The sequence below is a fragment of the Scyliorhinus canicula genome, chromosome 3, assembly GCF_902713615.1.
Source record: "Scyliorhinus canicula chromosome 3, sScyCan1.1, whole genome shotgun sequence".
Classification (NCBI taxonomy): Eukaryota; Metazoa; Chordata; class Chondrichthyes; order Carcharhiniformes; family Scyliorhinidae; genus Scyliorhinus; species Scyliorhinus canicula.
In genome coordinates, this window is record NC_052148.1 from 48,372,853 (window position 1) to 48,384,763 (window position 11,911).

The following is an 11,911-nucleotide window of genomic DNA, read 5'->3' on the forward strand; positions in this document are numbered from 1 at the left end:
TGAGTTACTCGCTGCAGAATTCCCAGATGTGACCATGTGTAGTCACAGCACTTGTTAAAAATTGTTCACGGGATGTGTGCATTGCAGGCTAGGACAGCATTTATTGCCCTTGAACTGAGTGGCTTGTTGGTTCTTATTGGAGAGAAGAAACAGATGGAGGAAACCTACATCATTGCTAGGATTGCAGGATTCCTGATGTGAATGATACATGAACTTCGGATGGCAGGTGCTGCATGTCAATTTTGTCTTATACTGTACTAGAACTAAAAAGTGTTTCCACTTGCTAGTGTGTGATCTTAGGCAGAGAATCATGCTGATATTCTGGCAGGAATCATGATGTGTTTGGTGTGTGGCAGTCCATAGTGCCAGCTGCATTTCAGCCACCTCAGCAAAGCAAGAGGCAAGAGCTTCCCATTGATGACAAGTGTTATGGACAGGAGCGGGGGTAAATTTGAACAACATTCGGAAATCAGAAGCACAAAGGAACTTAGGAGTCCTAGTTCACGATTCTCTTATGGTTAACGTGCAGCTTCAGTTGGCAGTTAGGAATGCAAATGCAATGTTAGCGTTCATATTGAGAGGGCTAGAATACCAGAGCAGGGATATTCCTCTGAGGCTGTGTAAGGCTCCAATCCGACCCCATTTAGTCTATTGTGAGCAGTTTGGGGCCCCATATCTAAGGAAGGATGTGCGGGCCTTGGAAAAGATCCATAGGGGGATAACAAGAACAATCCCTGGAATGAGGAGCTTGTCATATGAAGAGCGGTTGAGGACTCTGGGTCTGTACTCCTGGGCGGCACAATAGCATAGTGGTTAACACTGTTGCTTCACAGCTCCAGGGACCGGGATTCGATTCCCGGCTTGGGTCACTGTCTGTGTGGAGTCTGCACGTTCTCCCCGGGTTTACTCCGGGTGCTCCGGTTTCCTCCCACAGTCCAAAGATGTGCAGGTTAGGTGGATTGGTCATGCTAAATTGCCTTTAGTGTCCAAAAGGGTTGGGTGGGGTTGCGGGGATGGATTGGAGAGATGGGCTTAAGTGGAATGCTCTTTCCAAGGGCCAGTGCAGACTCAATGGGCTGAATGGTCTCCTTCTGCACTGTAAATTCTATGATACGCGTTGGCGTTTAGAACGATGAGGGGGGATCTTATTAAAATTACAGGATAATGAGAGGCCTAGATCGAGCGAACGCGGAGAGGATGTTTCCAATATTAGGAAAAACTATGTTGTGGAGATGCCGGCGTTGGACTGGGGTGAGCACAGTAAGAAGCAAAACTAGAACCCAAGGCCACAGCCTCAGACTGAAGGGGCGATCCTTTAAAACACAGATGAAGAGGAATTTCTTCAGCCAGAGTGTGGTGAATTTGTGGAACTCTGCCGCAGTGGGTTGTGGAGGCCAAATCACTAAATGTCTTTAAGATAGAGATAGATAGGTTTTTGGTTGAAAAGGGGATCAGGGATTATGGGTAGAAGGCAGGAGAATGGGGATGACAGCCATATCAGCCATGATTGAATGGTGGAGCAGACTCAATGGGCCAAATGGCCTAATTCTGCTCTATGTCTTATGGTCTTATTAATTTCCCCTCTCACCACCATCCATAAGTAAAGATGATTTTGATTTGTTTCCCTCTTTATAGGTGGAGGTGTATTTCCCAACCCCTTGATTTAGCTGCGATTCAATTTCCACTGCAAACTCAAAATAAGATTAACTCAGAGGGTTAGTTTATTGTCACCTACTCAAACAAAAAGTGGGAGGGGGTCAGAATATTGCTTATTCACTCACATCAAAGCGAGGAACAGAGGAAAAGAAGGATTTACAGGACAGAGACCACAGAGAAATTAAATATTGGTTCACTAAAGCAAGTCCAGAATCAAAGTCCAATTAGGTATTCCTGTATGGAGATCAGTGGGTTGAAAACCAATGCTGTTTCATTTACTCTTCCAGTGGTGCTAACTTCACATAGTGAGATTGATTCAGATTCAGTCCATTCCTGAAGGCCCCACCTTCTCAACCTTGCCACTCGCCTGAAGCGTGGTGATCCTCAAGTTAAATCACCACCAGTCAGCTCTCTCCCTCAATTGGTTACAGATGGACAGGAGATGCAGGTGAGGTAAGGGCATGAGTGAACCAGATGGATTTTTACAACAGTGGTTTCATGGTCCAAAGATGTGCAGGTTAGGTGGATTGGCCGTGATAAATTGACCCTTAGTGTCCAAAAGGTTAGGTGGAGTTACTGGGGTAGGGTGGAGGCGTGGGCTTGATTAGGGTGTGCTTTCTAAGGGCTAGTACAGACTCAATGGGTTGAATGGCCTCCTTCTGCACTGTAAATTCTATGGTTAGATTTCTTACTGGATTTAAATTTCACCATCTGCCGTGGTGGGATTTAAACTCGGGTGCCCAAAGCATCACCCTGGGTCTCTGGATTACTAGTCCAGTGACAATACCACTCCACCAACACATCTCACTGATTTACCTGAATAATACCTGGATGCCAAGGGTTAAATTAGATTGAGTGATCACACAAACTAGGATTGTATTCTGTGGAAGTTAGAAGGGTTAGAGTGATTATTATTGAAAACGATGAAATGATTGTCATATCTTTGTTTTTATAAATTTAGAGTACCCAATTATATTTTCCAATTAAGGGGCAATTTAGTGTGGCCAATCCACCTAACCTACACATCTTTGGGTGTCGGGGCTAAAACTCACGCAGACACGGAAAGAATCTGCAAACTCAAAATAGACAGTGACCCGGGGCCGGGATCGAACCCAGGTCCTCAGCGCCATAGGCAGCAGTGCTAACCATTGCGATGCCGTGCCGCCTGCGATTGTCATATAAACCCAGCTGGTTCACTAATGCCATTAAGGGAAAGAAATATGCAGTTCTTGTCTGATCAGGTCTGCATGTGACTCCAGACTCTTAAAAAATGCCCTCTGAAATGGTTTAGCAAGGCATAAGGGATGGGTAATAAATGCTGGCCCAGCCAGCGATGCCCACATCCAATCATTTTTTTTAAAAGTGTCCATCCTATCAACAAGAGAGTTAATACTGATCACTGAAAGACAGCACTAAGTTGCAGTCAGCGAGCATGTGATAATCATATGTCACAATCCTGTTGCTTGTTTTTAGAGACGATCGAATTTAGTGTGGATCTGTTTTATGCTTTTGGATCTATATAGGCCTCAACAGTGATGACTCAAGTTTTTTTCTAAAAATTGGCTTCCACAGTGCTTTTTACAATCTCAAGACATCACCAGCCACTTTTGAAATGCATCCATTATAATGAAGGGAACTCAGCTACAATGTGCACATAGCAAGGTCTCCAAAAGCTACCTCTCTAAAACTTTTTGAAATATATCTCTGCATTCCTCGGTTCCACCCAGCAATGACTTAATCTCCACAAGCTGAAAGACAAATGATCTCTGCAGGCTGCAAAACACATTAACTCCCCAGGGACTTTCCCAGTCAAACCACATTCCATTAGTCCAGACTGCAAAATACATTCCTTTATCAATTTCATTTGCTAAAGCCCCAGGCCCTGAAAAACAGGATTACTTTTTTAAAAACATGACCACTGCAGTCAAACACACTCCAACCCCAGGCCTTCAGTCCTTAAATTGCCCAATACTTAGAATCCAATATTCCTAAAGTCTTCCAGTTGACACACATATAAGGAAGCAAAAGTCAGTGATATTGGATTGGATTTGTTTATTGTCACGTGTACCGAGGTACAGTGAAAAGTATTTTTCTGCATGCAGCTCAACAGATCATTCAGTACATGGGAAGAAAAGGGAATAAAAGAAAATACATAATAGGGCAACACAAGATATACAATGTAACTGCATAAGCACTGGCATCGGATGAAGCATACAGGGTGTAGTGTTAATGAGGTCAGTTAATAAGAGGGTCATTTAGGAGTCTGGTGACGGTGGGGAAGAAGCTGTTTTTGAGTCTGTTCGTGCGTGTTCTCAAACTTCTGTATCGCCTGCCCGATGGAAGAAGTTGGAAGAGTGAGTAAGCCGGGTGGGAGGGATCTTTGATTATGCTGCCCGCTTTCCCCAGACAGCGGGAGGTGTAGATGGAGTCAATGGATGGGAGGCAGATTCGTGTGATGGACTGGGTGGTGTTCACGACTCTGAAGTTTCTTGCGGTCCAGGGCCGAGCAGTTGCCATACCAGGCTGTGATATCACCGGGATATCCCCGAAGACTGGGATAAATTCAAAATTCAGGAAAGGAGAACTAGAAAGATAAAGAGAGAGAAAATAAACTATGAGGGAAATTATCAATGAATATAAACACTTGCAACAAGAGCTTCTTTAAATATTGATAAAGGAAGTGAGAGGTCAAAGTGAACATAGGCCCCTTGGAAAATGAATCTGAGGAGCTAGTTATGCTGAACAACGAAATGGCAGAGGGATTAAACAGATGTTTTGCATCAGCCTTTATGGTGGAAGACACTTCAAACATCCCATTAATACTGAAAAATATGGGGGAGGAATTAAATACCATCACCATCACTAGAGAAGTAGTATTAGATAAAATAATGTGGTTAAAGGCAAATGACTCCCCTGGCCCAGTTGGCTTGCATGCTAGAGTCTTAAAAGAAGTAGCTACAGAGGTAGTGGATGTATTGCTTGTAATTTTCCAAAAAATCTTGGATTCTGGAGAAGTACTGGAGGATTGGAAAACTGCCAATGTGACATCCTTTTTCAAAAGGTGTCACATGAGAGTACCTTTAAGAAATGGATGCTTAATTTATCCCCATGTCTCTGGGCTACGACAGCTGCCTGCATTCCACTATCCACTTGGCAGAAGATGTGGAATGGCTTACTGAGGTCCGGCAGGCCCCTTGACCGTTGCTTGTTTTAGATTGGAAAAAGCCTGCGTCTCCTCCTCTCCCCACTCAATCTTGTCTTTGCCAACGCTTCCTCCCTTGGTTAAATCCTCCACAATGGCTGCATCTCCCTCCACAAAGTTGCTGCAATAGTTAAATAATCCCAGCACTTGTCTGACTCCTTTCACCGTGAGGGGTCTCTGCATGCAGAGCATGGCTTTCTTTCTGTCTTCCAGGATTTTTTTCTTTCCTTGAGCAATGATATGTCCTAAGTATCTCACCTGACTCTGTCCAAGCTGTGCTTTGTTCGGATTTAGTTTAAGTCCAGCGTCTTGGATCGCCTGCACCACCTGGTGGAGGGCCAGGCAGTGTGATGCTGAACTGTTTGAGGCTATTAAAATATTATCCATGTATTGTAAAATAATGGTCCCGACACAATGTAGGGGTTCGATTATCTGGGCCATATTCTTCTGAAATATAGTGTGGCTATTGCGGTATCCCTGTGGTAAGCGGGTCCAGGTGTACTGCTGGTTCCCCAATGTAAAAACAAACTTGTACTGATGCTTCTCAGCCACGGGGATTGACCAAAACCTGTTAACTATGTCTAGAACTGTAAATATCAAGTGTTCCGGCCCTATAGTATTAAGAATACTCGCTGGGTTTGCTACTATGGGGTATTCCCTGGTTGTATGACTATTTAGGGCAGTGTAGTCGATGGTCAGTCGGTAGCTGCCATCCGTTTTTTTAACGGGCCATACAGGTGAATTAGTACAGGAGGAAGTTTTACAATCCATTGCTGCTCCAGATCAGCAATGATGCCTTTGACGGATTCCAATGCTTCCGGTTTAACAGGATACTACTTGTGTGAAGGGTGAACTCCTCCAGGGATTGCTATGGGGGTGACAGCAAGGTAACCGCAATCCTGCTTGTGTGTGGCCCAGACCTGGGGGTATTGGGAGGCTAGGTTTCCCCAGACCGTTCTGTGGTGATAACCACTGTAGATATGCATACTTGCAGTAGGAGGATGTATGCCTGTACCTGTAATACAGGTTCCTCTGGTAAGCCCCTGCCAGCTAGCTCCGCCCACAGGGAGCTTGTGTATAAATATGCGTGTGAGTCACTCAGACCCTTGTCTTCAGTTGCAGCCGAAGGAATAGCATCACACAGCAATAAAGCCTCTATTGAACTTGCCTCTCGTCTTTGAGTGCAATTGTTCGCGCCACAATTTATTGCTGTGTGATTTTCTGTACACCATGGACATCAGAATCAAGCCGGACCGTCTGCAGCTGCATCCGCAGTCGCCTCACGCCAGGAAAGACTTTGTTCACTGGCTTGCAGTATTCGAGGCCTACATCTCTTCAGCGGACCCTCCCCCGACGGAGGCTCAGAAAAAGCAACTCCTGTACTCCAGACTTAGCTCCAGTGTCTTTCCGCTAATTCGAGATGCGACTGACTACACCACAGCTATGGAACTGCTCAAGGAGAACTATGCATCGTCGGCGAACACCCTGTTTGCGAGGCATCAACTTTCTACTCCCGTCCAGCAGCCGGGTGAGTCGATTGAGGACTTCTGGAGGGCCCTTATACCTCTGGTACGAGACTGCGACTGCCGGGCCCTCACAGCCACAGAACACTCTGATTTACTCATGCGCGATGCCTTTGTTACAGGCATTGCATCGGACCCCATCCGGCAACGACTGCTGGAAGGGGCCGCCCTCGACCTCGCGGCCACAAAGGCTCTGGCGCATTCCATGACGGCCGCCATCCGTAGTACGCGATCTACTCTGCTGGCCGCTCGGCCCACCCGTCCTACTCCTCGTGGACCCCGCAAACGGCCCCCCAGGCCCACCCGTCCTACCCCTCGTGGACCCCGCAACCGGCCCCCCCAGCAGCCACCCCGCGCACTACGCCTGCGCTGCTCGCCACACGGGGGTCCCCAATGTTACTTCTGTGGTCAGCAGAAGCACGCCCGCCAGCGCTGCCCGGCCCGCACCGTGACCTGCAAAGCTTGTGGCAAGAAAGGCCACTTTGCAGCGGTGTGTCAGTCCCGGATGGTTGCCGCTATCGCGCCCCCGGTCCCCTCGCCTCAGCCGCTCGCTCAATGGGCCCCGCCGTCCACTTCCCCTGACCCCACGTGCGATCAGTGGGCACCGCCATCTTTCGCCGCCCCCGCCACGTGCGCTCCATGGGCGCCGCCATCTTCATCCCCCACCGCCATGTGCGTTCCTTGGGTGCCGCCATTTTGTCCCGACCCCACAACGTGCGCTCCATGGGCGCCGCCATTTTGTCCGCCGCCATCTTCTCCCACACAGGTACTCCAGATGCCGCCAATTTGTCCTCCCCGGGATGGGGCCACGGGACATGGGTCGCTGCCGCTCCTCGTCTGACTCATCTGACTCGACTGCTGATCGCCCGCTACTCGCCTCCGTTGCGCTCGACCAGTTGCGTCCTCGCAACCTGGCACCCTCTTCCACATCGGTGCTGGTCAACGGCCACGTGACCTCCTGCCTCACCGACTCCGGGAGCACCGAGAGCTTCATCCACCCGGACACGGTAAGGCGCTATTCACTTGCGGTCCATCCCGCCAACTGGCAGGTCTCTCTCGCCTCCGGGTCCCACTCTGTCCCGATCCGGGGTTTCTGCCTGGTTAAACTTACTGTACAGGGCGTGGAATTCGACCGTTTCTGTCTGTACATTCTCCCCAACCTCTGCGCGTCACTCTTATTAGGCCTGGATTTCCAGTGCAATTTCCAGAGCCTCACCCTCAAATTCGGCGGACCCCTACTTCCCCTCACTGTTTGCGGCCTCGCAACCCTCAAGGTCGAGCCTCCCTCACTCTTTGCCAATCTGACCGCAGATTGCAAGCCCGTCGCCACCAGGAGCAGCGGTACAGCACCCAGGACAAGGCCTTCACCAGGTCCAAAGTCCAGCGGCTGCTTCGGGAGGGTATCATCGAGGCCAGCAACAGCCCTTGGAGAGTCCAGGTGGTAGTGGTTAAGATCGGGGAGAAGCACAGGATGGTCGTGGACTACAGCCAGACCATCAACCGGTACACGCAGCTCGACGCGTATCCCCTCCCCCGCATTTCTGATATGGTCAATCAGATTGCACAGTACCGGGTCTTCTCTACCATTGACCTGAAATCCGCCTACCACCAGCTCCCCATCCGTAAATCGGACCGCCCCTACACTGCCTTCGAGGCAGACAGTCGTCAGTACCAATTTCTTAGGGTTCCCTTTGGCGTCACGAATGGAGTCTCGGTATTTCAACGAGAAATGGACTGAATGGTTGACCGGTACAGACTGCAGGCCACCTTCCCGTACCTCGACAATGTCACCATCTGCGGCCATGACCAGCAGGACCATGATGCCAACCTTTCTAAATTCCTCCACACCGCATCTCTCCTTAATCTCACGTACAACAAGGAGAAGTGTGTGTTCCGCACAGACCGCTTAGCCATCCTCGGCTACGTAGTCCAAAACGGACTACTGGGGCCCGACCCCCACCGCATGCGCCCCCTCATGGAGCTTCCACTCCCCCACGGCCCCAAGGCCCTCAAACTCTGCCTTGGGTTCTTTTCTTATTACGCCCAGTGGGTCCCACAATACACGGACAAGGCCCGCCCACTTATCCAGTCCACACATTTTCCCCTCTCGGCCGAGGCACAGCAGGCCTTCGCCCGCATTCGATCTGGCATAGCCAAGGCCGGGATGCACGCAATAGACGAGACACTGCCTTTCCAAATAGAAAGCGACGCTTCAGATGTCGCATTTGCCGCCACGCTGAATCAGGCAGGCAGACCCGTGGCATTCTTTTCACGCACCCTCCACGCCTCCGAAATTCGACATTCCTCTGTTGAAAAGGAGGCCCGTGCAATTGTTGAAGTGGTGTGTCACTGGAGGCATTACCTGGCCGGCAGGAGATTCACTCTCCTCACTGACCAACGGTCGGTAGCCTTCATGTTCAACAACACACAGCGGGGCAAGATCAAGAATGACAAAATCTTGCAGTGGAGAATCGAGCTCCACCTTTAACTGTGAGATCTTGTATCGCCCCGGCAAGCTCAACGAGCCCCCAGACGCCCTCTCCCGAGGTACATGTGCCGGCGCACAAGTGGACCAGCTCCGTGCCTTGCACGAGAGCCTTTGCCATCCGGGGGTCACTCGCTTGTACCATCTGATCAAAGCCCGCAATCTGCCTTACTCCGTCGAGAAAGTACGGACAGTCACCAGAGACTGCCAGGTCTGTGCGGAGTGCAAGCCGCACTTCTACCGGCCAGATCGCGCGCGCCTGGTGAAAGCGTCCCGCCCCTTTGAACGCCTCAGCGTGGACTTCAAAGGGCTCCTCCCCTCCACCGACAGCAACACCTACATCCTTAGTGTGGTCGATGAATTTTCTAGGTTCCCCTTCGCCATCCCATGCCCGGATATGACGTCTGCCACCGTCATCAAGGCCCTGGATTCCATTTTCACCCTGTTCAGTTTCCCCGACTACATCCATAGTGACAGGGGATCCTCGTTCATGAGTGATGAGCTGCGTCAGTTCCTGCTCAGCAGGGGTATCGCCTCCAGCAGGACGACAAGCTACAACCCCCGAGGAAACCGGCAGGTAGAGAGGGAGAAGGGACGGTATGGAGGGCCGTCCGGCTGGCCCTACGGTCTAGGAACCTCCTAGCCGCTCGCTGGCAGCAGGTCCTCCCTGACGCGTTCCATTCCATTCGGTCACTACTGTGATCCGCAACTAACAGTACACCCCATGAACGTGTTTTTGCCTTCCCTAGGAAGTCTACATCCGGGGTGTCACTCCCGACGTGGCTCACAACTCCGGGCCCAGTCCTTCTCCATAGGCATGTCCGGCACCACAAGGCGGAACCCCTGGTGGACAAAGTACGCCTTCTCCACGCCAACCCTCAGTATGCCTATGTGGAGTTCCCCGACGGCCGCCAGGACACAGTCTCGCTCCGGGACCTGGCTCCCTCAGATGCCGATCCCATGCCCATGCCCCTTTTCCGCCCGCGCCACCCTCCTTTTCTCCGGCGCCCCCCTATTCGTCCCCACCAGGTCCATCCCTCATCCCCCTGCCCACACTGGAGGACACGGAAGATTGCAGTTCACTCTTGGAGTCATCCTGCCAGCAGCCAGCACCAACACCGCCAGCACCTCCACCAACATCGCCACCACAGCTACGCCGATCACAGCGGAACGTTCGACCGCCGGTTCGGCTCAACCTGTAACTTGCTGACCGGATGGACTCTTGGACCCTTTTGTAAATATATCATCCTTTGTATCATAGTTACACGTCACCCCCGCCGGACTCATTTTTACAGGGGGTGAATGTGGTGATATAACCACTGTAGATATGTGTACTTGCAGTAAGGGGATGTATGGCTGTACCTGTAATACAGGTTCCTCCGGTAAGCCCCTGCCGGCTAGCTCCGCCCACAGGGAGCTTGTGTATAAATATGCGTGTGAGTCACTGAGATCCTATTCTACAGCCGCCGCCGGAGGAATAGCATCACACAGCAATAAAGCCTCGATTTAACTTGTCTCTCATCTTTGAGTGCAATTGTTAGCGCCACACCTTCCCTTCTCCCAACTGGGCTGAATAGTCGCTACCTAGGAGATTGTACATCCTTTCCGTTGCCCCCACTGGTCCCATCTGTAGGGTTTGTTCCACGTTATGAAGGCTGCCTTTGTGTCAATTACAGTTCTCAGCTGTTCTAATGAATCTATCCCCAGAATGCTGCCTTCCCCAGACGAGCATTTCCTAATTTGAACCTGTTCTGCTTGACCCCCTATTTCTAAAACTGTCAGTTCACTTAAGATTGCTGTTCGTGTTCCTCCAGTCATTCCCTGTAGTTGCATACTATGATTAGTTCTGTGATCTTTGATGGACACGGCTGCCCCAGTGTCAATCAGCATTGTACAATGCTGACCCCCCAACACCGCGTCCACATACATTCGGGGGTCCCTGCCGTGGGTTCCCAGGGCTACTAATTGTCATTTCTGTCCCAACAACTTCTGTAATTCGGACGCTGTGATTTGAATCTGAGGCTGAGGCTGCGCTGAGATGAGGCTGCTAGGGAGGAGCTCTGTGCCAGTCTTGATTGTTTGGGTCGCTGTCTTCCTTTCCTCCCCCTTTTGGCCAGCAGTCCTGTTTCTCGTGGCCATTCCTCCAACAGTTAGTACATCGAATTACCCTCCCGGCGGCCCTGTTCTGACATTCCCTCGCAAAGTATCCTTTCTGATATGTTATCTGTGTTGGATTGACACAGACTGCAACTCGATGCAGTATCACGTGAAAACTTGCTAGTGTCACACGGGAGGGTTTAAACTAGTACGGCAGAGAGGTGTGTACCGGAGCAGTAGGTCAGAAGGTGAAAGCATTGAGGGAGATCTAGGGAATAGGGCCAGTATGGCTCTGAGGAAGAGCAGACAGGGAGGTGTTGTTGAAAACAGCGGGTCTGGTGGCCTGAAGTGCATATGTTTTAATGCAAGAAGTATTACGGGTAAGGCAGATGAACTTAGAGCTTGGATTAGTGCTTGGAACTATGACGTTGTTGCCATTGCAGAGACCTAGTTGAGGGAAGGACTGGATTGGCAGCTAAACATTCCAGGATTTAGATGTTTCAGGTGGGATAGAGGGGGATGTAAAAGGGGTGGCGGAGTTGTGCTACTGGTTAGGGAGAATATCACAGCTGTACTACGGGAGGACACCTCAGAGGGCAGCGAGGCTATATGGGTAGAGATCAGGAATAAGAAGGGTGCAGTCACAATGTTCGGGGTTTACTACAGGCCTCCCAACAGCCAGCGGGAGATAGAGGAGCAGATAGGTAGACAGATTTTGGAAACGAGTAAAAACAAAAGGGCTGTTGTGATGGGAGACTTCAACTTCCCCAATATTGACCTGGATGGGGCCGAGTTTGTAAGGAGCATCCAGGAGGGCTTCTTAAAACAATATGTAGAGAGTCCAGAATACTGAAGGAGGCTAGAGAGGAAATTGCTGAGGCCTTGACTGAAATCTTTGTATCCTCACTGTCTTCAGGTGATGTCCCAGAGGACTGGAGAATAGCCAAT